This window comes from Momordica charantia (genome assembly GCF_013281855.1).
Source record: "Momordica charantia cultivar OHB3-1 chromosome 8 unlocalized genomic scaffold, Mcharantia_2.0 BLBB01000008.1, whole genome shotgun sequence".
NCBI lineage: Eukaryota > Viridiplantae > Streptophyta > Magnoliopsida > Cucurbitales > Cucurbitaceae > Momordica > Momordica charantia.
The window spans coordinates 19,611,238-19,622,595 of record NW_028275166.1 but is presented as its reverse complement, the minus strand read 5'-3'; the positions used below and the strand labels follow the sequence as shown (position 1 = coordinate 19,622,595).

General features: G+C 39.5%; 1 non-coding gene across 1 annotated transcript; it reads right to left on the bottom strand.

Moving 5' to 3' along the window:
* Positions 1-10,774: 10,774 nt before the first annotated feature.
* Positions 10,775-10,881, bottom strand: LOC148209725 (small nucleolar RNA R71). The gene has a single exon (XR_015793294.1). It is a non-coding gene; the product is annotated as a small nucleolar RNA R71 (small nucleolar RNA).
* Between the last annotated feature and the right edge of the window lie 477 nt (positions 10,882-11,358).

Sequence of the window (11,358 nt, the reverse complement as noted above, 5' to 3'; positions counted from 1 at the left end):
ACGGTTTGATGCCACTCAGATCAACTACACCCTCAACATTGAGAATATCAGAGATGCTGTGGGCAATAAGATGTTAGTGACTCCGACTCTAGCACAGCTTGATGAGGCTCTAGAATGTGTTGGGAAGCCCTCTGCCACTTGGGATTTGACTACTCATGGCAAGGTACAACTAAAACCGAGGATGTTTCCCTAGCTGCTGCAGGATGGTTATAAATAGTTAAAAACAGAATTCTGCCAACGGAGCATGATGAGCATGTCACTCAGGATAGGGCACTGCTGGTTTATGCCATGCTAAAGGGCGTAGATGTGAATTATGGAGAATTGATCAATACCAGTATCCATGAGTGTGCCCACCGGACACGTGGTAAGCTTTATCACCCACGTTTCGTCACTTCTTTATGCTTGCGACAAGGTGTACAGCTCCCTGAGGATCAAATTAAGAGAGATGCCCCAATTGTGGAAGAGAAGAATATTCGGCGTATTATCGCCCATGCGTTACAAAGAAGGGAAGGTACTGGGACGTCTCCTACATCGAAGATCCGTCGTCTTCGAGAGGAGAACCAACAGCTGCGAGATCAAGTTCGAGAAGTCGTGCAACATATCTACAACTTGAGGGCTTCATTGGATTTTGCGGTTTTACCTTCATGGCCTCCAGCGCTAGCTGCTATCCTTGGTCATCCATCTTCCAGTACCGACACTGATCCTAGTCCACAACCTCCGACTTCATGAAGGGGAGGTTCTTTCTTTGCTATTTTTTTTTGTGTATTACTCTTTTGGTTAATGACGTAGTTTGCCTATTCTTATTACTACGCATGTTTTTTTTGTATTGATTATGTTTCGAGCTTAGCTGAAGCATGAATAAAATAGTATCGTTTATCTTCTTATCACTTAAAGTATGCCTTCACTTAGCCTTAGTTTAGCTTTTCACATGCCTACTTTGAAGCATCTGTGTTGTGCATGTGATTTCATGTCGATGATGATTCTAAGAGATTGCTGAGTTTTCTGTTCTATGCCTGACTAAGCCTTGCGCTATTTCCTTTGTTTATGTGATAAACCCATTTTCTTTTATGTCTTTTTGATCTTTACAGACTTTAAACTTTTTTCTTTACCCCTATATAGAAAGTCCTTGTCCTTTTTACTATTAAGCATTTTTCATCCGATGCAAAAGTCTTTTCCCAGTGAGGACACTGTCTCTCTTAAGTTTCGGGGGACAGTCGTTGTGTCAGTCGTTGTTTCAGAAAGATAAAGTGTTATTTATATTTGAAAACTCATGCTATTTTCTTTAAAAGAGGCAGTTGGAAAAACAAATGCTATTACAGAAAGAAAGTATTGAAAAGCACTTAGCTTAAAAAGAAAAAAAAAGGTTGCAAAAGAGTAAAAAGAGTCTTGTTGAGAGAAAATAAGAGTGGGGAAAAGACTTGTGTTAGAAAGAAAAGAGTGGTAAAAACAATCAGAGTTAAAGAAAATGTATTTATGATTTTCGAGTCCTACTGTAGACACCCATTTAGCTTTAGGTTAGGTGTTGACTTTGAAAATAGCAGTAAAGATGGTGATAAGTGACTTCGTGTTTCTCATTGTCGTCGTTTTATGACCTAGCTGTTAGTTCAAAGTCTTTCTACGAGTAGCTGTGGTTGAAACCGATGTTAGTGTGTGGAAACCTCAGGGGCTAGTAGCCGGTCTTTCAGATGTAGAAGTCTTAATGTAAGAAGGGAGTGTGCAGATTCCTTAGGGGTATTTGAAAATGTTTTCTGTTTTTGAAAGGAAAAAGGATTTTGAAAGAGAAAGTTTTTATCATTTCAAACTTGGTTTATAGTGACTAAGCTTACGAAGGGAATAGAATGGTAGGCTTTTACATCTTTTCCCTGAGACAATTTATGATTGAACATCTCGGTTGCTTTTGCTCTACCTTGTCCATGTGTTAGAAAGCTGATTAAAGTTGCTAAGTTTTGCTTGAGGACAAGCAAAAAGTTAAGTTTGGGGGTGTGATTACGCTTGTTTAGATGCGTAAAAAGAAGGTTTTAGATGTTGTTTTTACTATGTTTTAACTTTGTTTCGGACTTTTTCTCGGTCGTTTGAGTTCCAATTCATGCAAAATTCATATATGATGGTTTGTGGTTGACTTATATTATATTTATGACATTTTAGGACCATTTGGGAGTGGAAATTAATCAAAAGAAGCAAAAAGACGAAAAAACATCATGGGAGGCGCCAGACGCCTGGGAAGCCTGCAGAAAAACAGTTTTTCTTCCAACTTTGCCCTTAATGAAACGCGTCTTCCAATGCGTTTTGGTGGTTCCAACCGATGCATACGTGTAGAAGAAGTGTTCCACTATCAGTTTGAGCACGATTTGGTCAGTCAAAAGAGTTGGAAATGGGTGATTCACCATCGTTTTAGGACCTACCTAACCAATTCTGCACAGCTATAAATTCCAGCAGCTTCTCCACCAAATGCATCAAGCCTTGCTTCCTTCTCTTGATCATTTTTAGTGTTTCTTTGTTGCTTTCTAAGTACTTTTGAGTTGCTTTCATTAGTTGCTTTTGGTTTTTAAATCCCGAGCACTTTACATTCCTTTATTGAGCTTTGTTTTGTTTCCATTTGTACTTAGTTATTTTCTACTTATTCAAATTTATAAAAATCCAGCACTTTGCTTATCTTCCCTTTGCCTTTACTTTATTTTTAGTTAAGAGAGTTGTGTTTTTGGAGGAAAGAGCACGTGACACTCCCCTTTGCTTGAAAGAGAAGGGCGAAGCTCTCAATCCCGAGCAAAACTCTCCGTTAGTTAACTTTTGTTTTTCACACATGCATTTCAATTTCAACCACTCTACTTGCTGTATTTTCTTCAATATGTCTTTTTAAATTCCCGTCTCTAGCCCGGTTATGGATAGTTAGCCTTTTATTTCTAAAAAGGGTTGCTAAGAAGTAGTGTTTTTGCTTTCCATTCATTGCTCAACATGTTTTCCCAAAAAGTTAGGATTTAGAGAAGGCCACTGTAAGTCTTAACAAGTCAATACTGAAAAGGTTGCTTATTTGCATTGTTGAGTGGTTAAACCGAGGAGAGAAGCGCCTTAGACATAAGGGTTCCGCTTAAGTAGCCTAGACATAGGACCTTAACCCGAGATTGCGACTATTTCCATCCTAAAACTAAGATATCTCTCATAATAGACATATTAGGGAATGTCTTAGGACTTTGAACTTGCTTAGACATAAGTCAAGTGAAAAGCGTAGTCGTTGGTTTCTAAAGTAAAATGCATATTGTCCTTAGCATATCCTTGATTCTTTGTTGGCTAACTTGAAGTAATTCGGGCTAGGTTTTACCATTATAAGTCCAAATCCCAAATCCAAAACCATTATTTGTGACCACTTCCCATTTTACAAGAATCACTCATTTCAACATTCACTATTCTTTAAAACTTTAGAGTTTGGAAATTATTTAGAAGTCCTTGAGGATCGATACTTGGATACTCCATCCATTTTATATTACTCTGACAGGTGTGCGCTTGCATCTATAGAATTGTTACCACGCTTAGTGCGTGCGTTCAGCATAAACGCCCAGTCAATCACCCTTCTCCCTGAAGAAACCCTCTTCAGAGTCAAGAACAAATTCAAATACCTCCATATTGGATGCGTTCAAGTGGCTTTGAAGCCTCTCTTCGGAGAAGGCTTAGATGTCCCAGTTTATCTCGCCCTACGGGATAAGAGGCATCTCAACTTCACTCCCTCTCTATTAGGGATCGTCGAATCAAATCTGGTACAAGGACCAGTTTCATTTAACTGCAAACCCGGTCTTACCGTCTCCCTTCAAGATAAAAACATTATGGACGTCCTATGTCTAGATGTTCATTCTGAAGGATTGGAGCTTAAAGACGGTTCTCTACCGTTTGCTATTTCATATCGCATCTATTACAAATTGATGCATACCAACCTTTCTCCAAAAGCACTTGGTGTCTCTCCAAAGGGTTACACCATGCTAATGGAAGTCAATCTCGAAAAATCTTCGATGACCATTCCGAAGACGCTTCGATGGGATGAAATCTCTAGAAACACTATCTGGAGACTTCAAGGAGTATCAGCCCCCGCTGGAAGAACTAATAGGGAGGCATCTATCACCGAATTTCCAGATGGAAATGTCGAAGTACAATTCAATTCTGAGGCAAGATATCCCAGAATTAGAGAAGTCATGAGCAGCCGTCCAAGCGTATCTTCAGAAACAAGGTCGGTTAGCACTATTAGTAGATCTTTTAAAAGATCTGAATCCATGCGAGCGTCAGTAGATTTCACTCATCCGATCCCTGACGTTCAATATGAAGAAGGATCACTCTCTCCAACTCAATCCGACATGGAAAGGAGAACTGAATCCACCTTCAACCAAATAAACGTGATCTCAAAACCTGAGAAACGTTATGAAGAACTATACAGCAAGTACATCGATATGTGGATTGCTGCACCAAAAGAAACAAGGAAACCTGTCAGACTATTGGCGATTTCACTTCAAAAATACAGGAACGAGAGCTAGCTAAAAACGAAGCTCTAGTCAAACAGCTTCGAGCCCAAGGATAGGTAGCAGTCATAAAAAATGGCACTGTTTGGGTCACAGCAAGAGGCAAAGAAATAGCTTCCACCTTCGCTCCGGAAGAAGAAGCTACCTTCTCTCACCCAGTGATACCTGCCATAAAGATGGTGTCTTCACCCTATAAAACAATAGATGAAGACAAGGTCCAGAATGTTGGTGTTCGAGAGATTAAGAACATCCAGCATCAACTCAACTACTCAAACAAGATCCTTTCCGAAGTATCTAAAGCTGTAGAAAGAATTGAGAATCCGGTTCTTCCTACCGTCTCGAGAAACCCAGGGATCCCACCAATAGACCCCTGTCAACCAATCTTTCAACCAAATAGTTTTAAGATTGGACCTTTCAAAGAAGACCCCTCAAATCTTTTTGCTGAGATCAACAGAAGACTTTCTTCTTTGTCCCTCAATAAAAGAGATTCTTCTCAAAAGAATGAGGTGGCCAAGAGTATAAATGTAGTTGCTACTATACCAACTACAACCCAGGCCTCATCCTCAACAATACTTTCGGTCACCATGCACACGGAAGTGAAGAATCATTATCCTAGACCATCTCTTCCAGATATGGGATGGGACGATCTCCGCCATGATCAACAAACTTATGACGGATCTTCTATAATCACTTGGAATATCGACGGATATTCTGAAGCTCAAATGATGAATACTTTTCAAGAGATCATAATGGCAGCCACTGCCTTCAGCACCAAGAAGCCGGTTTTAAAGACAGCCCAAATCCTTATTTCGGGTCTCTCTGGAAACCTAAGGAGCTGGTGGCATAACCAGCTAACCGACGAAGATAAAACAAAAATCCTGACGGCGACTAAATCAGTTGTCAAGCAGGAAGGTTCTAATGCAATGCAGATTGATAAGCCAGACATGGTAAATCAATTAATCTATGCAATGACCAAGAATTTTATTGGTAGCACTCAAGTCTACTCAAATCTCAACGCCGAAGTTCTTTTAAGCCTTCGATGTCGAAAGATGAGTAACTACAAATGGTACAAAGACACCTTCCTGGCGCGTCTTTATACTATTACAACATGCGGAGCAGATATCTGGAAGCAAAAGTTTGTTGAAGGACTTCTACATTATATTGCTCAAAAGTTCTACCAGACTGCGGTAACAAACTCTACAACCAATCGTATCGATTGGGCGTAGTTAACAATCGGAGACATCAATGCCTCAATTCAACAAATATGCGTTAATCTCTGTCTAGAGAATAAGCATACAGCCAAAGTTATCAAAGATCCCGACTACCGAAAGGAATTGGGAACTTTTTGCAAGCAATACGGTCTTGACAATGGACCTACGGAAGAACGGAAGAAAAAGAAGAAATCTTCCATCAAACGACTCTTCAACAAGAGTAGATCAAAAGATTCCGAATTACTGAGGCGTAAAAGGAAATATTACAACAGGAACAAGGGAAAGAAGGATTATTCAAAGAATCATCCTCATAAATCCTCTGTTACTTGTTAAGAGTGCAACCGCAAAGGACATTACTCCAGCAAGTGCCCTTTGAAGGACAAAATCAATTCTCTGACCATAGATGAAGAAACACGGCAATCTCTTTTCTATGCCATCAGAAGTGAAGATGAAAACTCCTCGAGTTCCGAATCTTCTACTGACAATGATGAGATTAACCTCATAAACTAAGAAGAGACCTTTTTCTCTCAAAGTGATTCCTCTAAAGAAGATGGAATTATTCCCTGCACTGGCCATTGCGCTGGAAAATGCCACGGACATATCAATGTCATCAGTAAAGATCAAGAAGCTCTCTTTGATCTAATTGATCAACTACCCGATGAAGGATCCAAAAGAATGTGTCTTGTTAAACTTTGGGAAAGCCTTGAAGCAGAAGCTCTTCAAAGGAAACCAGATTACGACCTAATAGAATACTCTTTTCACGATATTCTAAAAAGGGTCAAAGGAGAAACTAAGAAGCGGATCCAAATTGAAGATCTCCACACCGAAGTGAAGAATCTCAAAAGAGAAGTTGCTAATAATAAGCAACGACTTTGTACTCTTGAATTCGCCTTCAGAAAATTCCAAGAGTCAGAAACCACAGAAGGAGAGACTTCCTCAAAACCTGAACAAACTTTACTGATTGGTTCACCAAGCGGAATCAATTACATTAGTAAAGTTCAAAACCAGAAGTGAATGTCCAAGATTATTTTCAAAATCAGAGACTTCCAGTTGGAAACATTTGCTCTCATCGACTCTGGAGCCGATCAGAACGTCATCCAAGAAAGATTAGTTCCTTCAAAATACTTTGAAAAAACCAAAGAAGTTCTCAGCGGAGCTGGTGGAAATCCGTTAAATATCAAGTATAAGTTATCAAAGGTCCACATCTGCAAGGACGACGTGTGCCTTATCAACACCTTCATCTTAGTCAAAAACCTTAATGAATGAGTCATATTAGGTACCCCATTCTTAACTCAATTATATTCTTTTTCAGTCACTAATAAAGGGATAGTTTCAAAGAAGTTCAACAAAGAGATTATCTTTGAATTCAGTCATCCGATGATTCCGAGATACATTTCATCAATTGAAGAAGATATTAGTTTGTATATCAATAATATCGCAAAGAAGGAAAAGCAGATTGAATTCCTTCAAGATGATATCAAGACATGCAAGGTGGCCATTCAAATTAATACGCCATCGGTCCAACAAAGAATTCAAAACTTCCAAAAGAAGCTTGAAAAGGAAGTTTGTTCAAATATCCCGAATGCCTTCTGGGATAGGAAAAAGCATATGGTTAATCTACCATATGTTGACGGTTTCAAAGAGGCTGAAATCCCAACCAAAGCTCGGCCTATTCAAATGAGTAAATATCTGGTCAAAATGTGTACTGACGAGATAACAGATCTTCTCAAAAAGGGACTAATCAGTCCTTCCAAAAGCCCTTGGTCTTGTTTAGCTTTCTACGTGAACAATCAGGCCGAGAAGGAACGAGGAAATCCTAGGCTCGTGATAAATTACAAGCCCCTCAACAAAGTCTTCAAATGGATTAGGTATCCTATACCTAATCGACAGGATTTACTGAAAAGGATAACTTTTGCAAAAGTGTTCTCAAAGTTCGATTTAAAATCTGGGTTTTGGCAAATTCAGATTCATCCAAGCGACCGTTGCAAGACGGCCTTTAATGTTCCATTCGGACAGTATCAATGGAACGTCATGCCATTCGGATTGAAGAATGCCCCTTCTGAATTTAAGAAGATTATGAACGACATCTTCAACAAATACCAAGAATTCACAATAGTCTACATTGATGACATTCTGGTATTCTCGAATACTGTAGATCAGCACTTCAAGCATCTCCAGTTATTTCTCAATATTATCAGAACAAATGGTCTTGTGGTTTCCCAGCCAAAGATTAAGTTCTTCCAAACGAAGGTCAGATTCCTCGGTTATGATATTAATCAAGGGATTATCAAACCAATCCAACGGTCTCTGGAATTCGTAGATATATTTCCAGATGTCATACAAGACAAAACACAACTACAGCGTTTTCTGGGTTGCGTGAATTATATTAGAGACTTTATTAAAGATCTTCGTACGATCTGTCTACCACTATATGACAGATTGAAGAAAAACCCAAAGCCTTGGACTGTAGAGCATACACGTGCAGTCCAATCCATCAAATCACTGGCGAAAAGCATTCCATGCTTATCCTTAGTAGATGAGCAGGCACGCCTCATAATTGACACCGACGCATCAGAAATCGGTTACGGTGGTGTTCTCAAACAGGAAGTTAACGGAAAGATCACAATAATCCGTTATCATTCAGGTATCTGGAATAGTGCCCAGAAAAACTATTCCACGGTGAAGAAAGAAGTATTACTGATTACACTTGTTTACATGCGTAAAAAGAAGGTTTTAGATGCTGTTTTTACTATGTTTCAGCTTTGTTTCGGATTTTTCTCGGTCGTTTGAGTTCCAATTCATGCAAAATTCATATATTATGGTTTGTGGTTGGCTGATATTGTATTTATGACATTTTAGGACCATTTGGGAGTGCAAATTAATCAAAACAAGCAAAAAGACGGAAAAACCATCATGGGAGGCGCCAGGCGCCTGGGAAGCCTGCAGAAAAACTGGTTTTCTTCCAACTTTGCCCTTAATGAAACGCGTCTTCCAATGCGTTTTGGTGGTTCCAACCGATGCATACGTGTAGAAGAAGTGTTCCACTATCAGTTTGAGCACGATTTGGTCAGTCAAAAGAGTTGGAAATGGGTGATTCACCATCGTTTTAGGACCTACCTAACCAATTCTGCACAGCTATAAATTCCAGCAACTTCTCCACCAAATTCATCAAGCCTTGCTTCCTTCTCTTGATCATTTTTAGTGTTTCTTTGTTGCTTTCTAAGTACTTTTGAGTTGCTTTCATTAGTTGCTTTTCATTTTTAAATCCCGAGCACTTTACATTCCTTATTTGAGCTTGTTTTGTTTCCATTTGTACTTAGTCATTTTCTACTTATTCAAATATATAAAAATCCGGCACTTTGCTTATCTTCCCTTTGCCTTTACTTTATTTTTAGTTAAGAGAGTTGTGTTTTTGGAGGAAAGAGCACGTGACACTCCCCCTTGCTTGAAAGAGAAGGGCGAAGCTCTCAATCCCGATAAAAACTCTCCGTTAGTTAACTTTTGTTTTTCACACATGCATTCCACATTCAACCATTTTACTTGCTGTATTTTCTTCAATATGCCTTTCCAAATTCCCGTCTCTAGCCCGGTTATGGATAGTTAGCCTTTTATGTCTAAAAAGGGTTGCTAAGAAGTAGTGTTTTTGCTTTCCATTCATTGCTCAACATGTTTTCCCAAAAAGTTAGGATTTAGAGAAGGCCACTGTAAGTCTTAACAAGTCAATACTGAAAAGGTTGCTTATTTGCATTGTTGAGTGGTTAAACCGAGGAGAGGAGCGCCTTAGACATAAGGGTTCCGCTTAAGTAGCCTAGACATAGTACCTTAACCCGAGGTTGCGACTATTTCCATCCTAAAACTAAGATATCTCTCATAATAGACATATTAGGGAATGTCTTAGGACTTTGAACTTGCTTAGACATAAGTCAAGTGAGAAGCGTAGTCGTTGGTTTCTAAAGTAAAATGCATATTATCCTTAGCATGTCCTTGATTCTTTGTTGGCTAACTTGAAGTAATTCGGGCTAGGTTTTATCATTATAAGTCCAAATCCCAAATCCAAAACCATTATTTGTGACCACTTCCCATTTTACAAGAATCACTCATTTCAACATTCACTATTCTTTAAAACTTTAGAGTTTGGAAATTATTTAGAAGTCCTTGAGGATCGATACTTGGATACTCCATCCATTTTATATTACTCTGACAGGTGTGCGCTTGCATCTATATAATTGTTACCACGTTTAGTGCGTGCGTTCAGCATAAACGCCCAGTCAAGTTTTTGGCGCCGTTGCCGGGGACTTTAGTTTTAAAATTATTTTCAAATTCTTTTAGTTTTTATTTTTGTGAATTGTTGTTGGGTGTAATTTCCATCCACCGTTTTTGTTCTATATTTTTGGTCGTTTATCTCACAAGGGTAAGTTAAAGTGCATGAGCACAAGATCTTTTCTTCTACCCCTTGACCCTGAGATTGAGCGGACCCTTCGAAAAACTCGAAAGGAGCAAAGACTTCGAAAACAACTAGAAAAGCAAAAAGAGAGAGAAGGTGAAATCAGTCCTGAAAGTGAGGTAGAGAGTACAAGTACATCAATGGCAGATATTCCACCTCGTGATCCGGTTGATCCACCTGCTGTTAACGGTAATATGAGGGATCATGCAAGAAATGATGAATTCAACCATATCCAGATGGCGGACAACAGAGACGTGGCAATGCGAGAATATGCCGCCACGGCTTTTCAGAACTTTGATTCAGGGATAGTCAACCCTATTCCAGCCCACGCAAACTTTGAGCTTAAACCAATGATGTTCCAAATGTTGCAGACAATTGGACATTTTGGAGGGCAGGAACATGAGGATCCACATGATCATCTGAAATCATTCATTCAAATTGCAAATGCATTTCGATTACCTGGTATAACAGACGATGCTCTGAGACTAACACTTTTTCCATTTTCTTTGAAGGACCAAGCTAGAGCATGGCTCAATGCATTTCCACCGGGATCCATCACCACATGGGGGTCGTTAGTGGAGAAGTTCTTAACAAAATTCTTCCCACCTACTCGCCACGCTGATATCAGAGAGGAGATCATCTCCTTTAGACAGTATGATCGTGAACCTGTTCACGAGGCGTGGGAGAGATTTAAAGAACTAATCAGGAAATGTCCGAACCATGGCTTGCCGGCATGCATCCAGATAGAACATTTCTTTAGAGGTTTAGATCATCCTACTAAGATGATGCTAAACAATGCTCCAACGGAGCCTTTACAAAGAAGACATTCAACGAGATAGTTGACATCCTAAATGACTTAGCTTCACACAACGAACTATGGTGTTCGCAAAGATCTAGGGCAGCACCAAAGAAGCAAGATCCAGCTGGAGTTTTGGCTCTGGACATTGCGACCTCGATGCAAAAAGAGATGGTTACAATGAACCAGAGGCTGAAAGAGATGGCATTGGGAATAAAAAATCCATTAGCCACGCCGATACAACCTGTGCAGTCGGATTATTGCACTCCTGCCCCTGTTTGCCAAGTCAACGATCTCATTTGTTCATTTTGCAGTGAAAACCATATTTATGATAATTGTCCACATAACCCTGCTTCCGTTTTTTATGTAGGACATGGTAACAATAGGAACTTTAACCCATATTCGAAC